The sequence below is a fragment of the Triticum dicoccoides genome, chromosome 6A (genome assembly GCF_002162155.2).
Source record: "Triticum dicoccoides isolate Atlit2015 ecotype Zavitan chromosome 6A, WEW_v2.0, whole genome shotgun sequence".
Taxonomy (NCBI): Eukaryota; Viridiplantae; Streptophyta; class Magnoliopsida; order Poales; family Poaceae; genus Triticum; species Triticum dicoccoides.
The window spans coordinates 51238583-51243876 of record NC_041390.1 but is presented as its reverse complement, the minus strand read 5'-3'; positions in this window follow the sequence as shown (position 1 = coordinate 51243876).

Below are 5294 nucleotides of genomic sequence, written 5' to 3'. Positions count from 1 at the left end.
ACTCGGGACGGTCTTCATGGGGCCTGCGGAGGCGCGCACAACCGACGGGCCAGGTCGGTCGCACGACGTAGATGAGGCGGATCGTGGCGGCGGGCGGGTGATCAATCCGATCACGCGCGAGGTCGGGGACGCCGCTCGGTGGAGGCGTGGTGGCGGCGGAGTCCAAGATGAAGCCGGCGGCGGCGGGCGGCAGGGCGGCTATGATTGGCCGCTACATGGCGCGAGGTCGCCGGGTCGGGGTGATGCAGGTGTCCCGGTCGGAGCAGGGCAGTGACGGCCGACGTAGATCGACGGGCGGGCCGTCGCACGAAGGGCGGCGGTGTAGAGCCGCCGCATGACGCGAGGCCGCCGGGTCGGGGCAACCGGCATGCCGACGCAAGGACGCCGCGCAAGGCCGCCGGGTCGGGGCGACCGACGGGCAGACGCGCGGACGACGCGCGAGGCCGTCGGATCGGTGAAGAACCCGGCCGATCGCGTCGGTGTTGGAGTAGAGGCGCACGGGATCGACGGCGGCGATGAGCGACGCAAACCGGATCACATAGACCGGAAAACCAAAAAAGAGACGCCGATCAAAGTGACCGACGAGAGAGAGAAAATCCGGATCAAAGGATCGGGGAAAAAGACTTTCTAGGGTAGACGGCCAACACGGCCGGCGGACGAATCCTAGGTACGGGCGGCGCGGCCCCCGGCGGTCATGGAGGCCGACCGCCCCGGGGCGGCGCGCGGGTGCGGAAGCGGCGGCGGTTAGGGTTTATGATTGACTTGCGATAGAGAAAGGCTTTTGGTGAAATTGTTGTTGTATTGCTTGAGCCTCATGGGCATATATATAGAAATACATGATCATCTTAAAGTATAAGGCAAGGTAAAATAATATCTTACGCTATCCTAGTTTTGCTAATAATCACGATACTCAACAGAGAAGAAGGACAACTACGGCGGGGGTCATGCTTTGGGACCGATACTTCGACAAGCAGAGCGATTACAGTAGCTACATCAAGTACTACGCCTGATCGGAGCTATACTTCCACAAGACAAGCAGGTCGATTTGATTTTGATGTGTTGTTGCAAACTTGCAAGCGAGAATAAAGTGAGGCTTGTACTTGGATAAATAAATAATTGACCAGCTACTCGTACGTACAGTTATGGTTTAGTTATCAACTCAATGTCTTGAATGCTTGTGTTTTTGTTTGTACAATTAGAGAGTCTTTCAACAAACATGATAGTCTCTTAGTAGCAAATGATACAAATACATTGGATCCTGACGGATTTCTCTATTCGGTTTAAAATTCTCAAGTTGATCACCACTCAAAACTACTCCTTCCGTCTCAAAATAAGTGTCTCAACTTTATACCGGTTGAGACACCTATTTTGGGACGGAGAGAGTAGAAAATACATCTTTTAGCTAAAACACACCTAAATGTGCCATAAGTATTGCACATCTAAGTTCTATGCCATTTTTTTACGAATTAAGTTCTATGCTATTGATTTTAGGGGAAGATTCATGTCGGTATTTCTTTTCCCAGTTTCGCTAAAGCATATCTAGATGTGTCATAAGTATTACACAACTAAATCTTATGACATTGATATTACGTTGAGATTCGCGTGGATGTTTTCTTTTTCTTTTTTTCCTTTTCTCTTTATACTTGATTCACTTACTTAGATGTGCAATAACTAGAGCACATCTAGATGTGCTCTAGACACATTTTTTTTTCCTTTTTATGTTTCATTGAGTCATTCAGATGTGCAATAACTAAGACACATCTAAATATGTCCTAGATAGACCCAAAAGACATACACCAGCAATGAAATCCAAGCAGAACATTGGTTTCCCCATGATAGCAATCCAAACGGTCATAGGCTTTCATCATATCAATTTTCTACGCATAACTCATGTTCTTCTTTGCTTTATTAATCTCCATGAAGTGTAAGCACTCAAAAGTTATCATAAATATAATTGATCGATCATTCAATGATTACCTTTCTTTAGTAACATTCAATGATTAGCTTAGAGATAAATGCATCAGGGGCACACAAACTTATTCAGCCTGTGATGGTTTGGTCCAAATTTTGCAAAACCTACTCCTTCACCCAAAAACCTACTATCTGGGGAAAAAAAGAGCCCAAAGCCAGCTGGCACTCGCCATGTGCAGAATCAGCCACATCCGCACTTCATTGCAACAAAACAGGGAACAAGCAAGCGAGCACATAAAAAACCGTGTAGCCTTTTTTGTGTTCGCTAGCAAATATCATCTTCCAAGCAAAAGCACACGTCAGTACGTCACACACTGTCACGACCCGATCATTGGATGGATCGAGGATGCACAAATTAGCTCAGTATTTGGATCGATTTGGGATAATTTGGGAGAATTGGGGGTGAGGAATCACAGAAGGGGATGAGGACCAGAAGGACATGAGATGAGATTCAGAACATTTATTCATTCCTTCGCTGCCTCCTCCTGTGCTCCCCCTGCTGTATATGTAGCCTTGCCTCCATGTGACTTCCATGTGGGACCAACCTCCAAGAGATGGCCCACCACCCAGCTGTGCTTACCAGCGCATAGGTCGGGCATGGCACTCTCGCCCTCTTGAAATCCGGCTTGCCCCCAAGCCGGGCAATGGTAAAAGCCGCCAGGGTCCCATGTCCAGCGCACATAACCTGGGGTCAATCGATGTTGTATTCCGGTAATAAGAAGCATTGTTGGACAATGGTCCTTTTGTGGTGCCGTTGACAAAGAGTTCAACATAAAAGAATTCCTCGTGGTGCATACCATGATTTGCTTCCTAAAGAACATGTCAGTCGGATCCCAGAAGTTGTCAGCATAAAAGCCACTGGACATCTGACATGTCGAGCATAGGCAATATATTGTGCTTGAGCTTCGTAAACTCCTATTGGCTTCACCTATTGCAAGACTGAGATTTACTACCCGACAGTCGTTAGTTATTACTGCTGAAACACCAGGATCCCACAACCTTTGCCCACGCCTAGCACTGATAGCTTGTGCCAAAATTTCCTTCACTGAACGAAGAATGAGCTGCCCGTTGAACAGTTTGTGACAAGGAAAAGTTTCTGAAAACTCATCAAACAGTTGCAGCAAGATCCACTTAGCTATAGTAGAACTCCATGTCATAGCAACAAAAGGATGCTGATATGTAGGGATGCCTCCCTAGGTGACTTTTTGTCCACTATGCAATCCTTGTCCCCAATCATGATGTATCAAGTAGCCTCCCTGCATATGAGTATGAAGAACACCACGGTTCAACTGCACTATCTTGTTTAGATTACTATTAACATTCAGCTGCCCAACACTTCTACTACTATCGTCCAACCAAACGCTGAAATGACAGTTTGTGCACAAAAAACTGAGCCTGCTCACACAAACACTTGCAGGGTCTATAAGCAATAAATGCTCAGGATTATAGCAAACAAGCTCATCCTTGTCGAACTTGTTCTTCCAAAATGTTACTTCCAGTAACCATAAGATGGTGATAGAGAAATATCCGGAAGCATTGACTGGAAAACAATGTGTTGATTCCGCCATGATATTTACAGAGGAGATAGAGCATTGTACCTTGAGCATGAATCCCTATATAGCTACAGAAAATTGGAGTAATGAGCCAACTAAACTTCCGTTGCACTGAGGTGGTGCCCAAGGTTTTAGCTCAACGAAGGATAGTGATAATAACACCAGGTAGATGAAACTGGATCTCTCCATGGTCAGCCATACAACGTAATCACTTGAACTCTTAGAGCCGCACCAATTATATGCGAGCCATTTCACTTTCCACTGGTAATCAAACCCTTTGTATTTTGTTGCCCAGAGAAACTTGTTATCTGCACATAGTCTCGGTGTTCTGTTCTCGTTGACCTTTGTCACTTCATAGAGCTTCAGGAACTCCAGTTGCCAGTTTATGGCATGTGAGCAACACCCAAGTGCTACCCTTTGAAAGTCCAGGACAACCACCCTCAATTGCTTCTTAATGTAATTGTTCCCAAGGTTGCTTGCCCCAGCCTTCCTCCAAACGAACACATGGACCCAATTCGACATCCCAAATCCATACTGTTGCAGTTTGTTCACCACACTTCCACTACCTTGACTCTGCCGCGGATCCGACCATGGCTTCAGCTCAATCACTGGCATAATAGAATCATTCCCTGACAGCAACAACACAGTGCATGTTTCTGGTGGTAGCCATGACGGCTGGCCTACTCCCCTGGCATAGAGCTCCACGTGTGGAGATGGCGACCATGGTTGGGATGTGACCACCTTCATTGACAATGAACACGGTAACACTACACACCAACTATGCTTGCACCACCTGACTTGGAAGACCTTGGTGAAGGTGGTGACCTCATCTCCATCCCCACCGATCTGTTCTTGCACAAGGGACGACCATGGTGGTTTTGGTGGGGCGCTGGCTTGGTGATCCCCGAACAGTAGCAGTGAAAGCATGGAGCCGAACCTTAGGTGTGCGTAAGCCTCTGCCCGGAGCCGGAATGGCGAGACCATGGTGGGCGCCTTTGTCACATATTGGCTGACGGTGTCGAGGCTGACACTGTGGTTGACATCTGTAGCCCCAGATGCAAACGGGGTTGTAGTGGGTGCCGCAGAATTGCGAATGAGCATCGGTTCAGCTGCTGGATGCAGCGAAGACCTCGGTGTAGTGGTGGTTGGGGACGCTGAGAGTGGCATGTCGACAACTTGGCCCGAGCCATCTGTCAAATGGGTGGTAGGCGTTGATGCAGCCAGGTACTTGCCGTCGATGACGTCGATGTTGTGGTTTGTGTCGAGCACCATGATCGGTGTCGGTGCAGCAAAACTGTTGGCATCGACGCCGCAGTCTGCACTGCACATCACTGGGGTAGTTAACTCAGAGGAGACAATGTTGAGGGCCTCAGTAGACATGCGACCGTGTACTCCATGGTCGTAGCCATCGCCACGCTCGTTGGCGCCCATCGCCTCATCCTTCAAGATCTCTTCCTCCCTTATTCGAGCAAGGCAGGACGCTCTGGTGATGCTAGACGGAGATTGTGTCTTCACGGCTGCTTGAATATTCTTGTGCAAGCCCTTGATGTAATGGTGGATGAAGCACTTGGTGCTTAGGCTGGGGTTGAGATGTAGCACATGGTGTAGACACTCCCAAAACATCGCCGTATACTCAGCCACTATGCCCATCTGTGTCAGCTCTAGCAGTGAGCGCATGCACGGGTCGAACTCACTCTCAGGCATTTCGTCGAACATGTGGTAGACAGAAACTGGAGTGGTGACTGCAGGACTAGTCGGAAGGAACGGGGG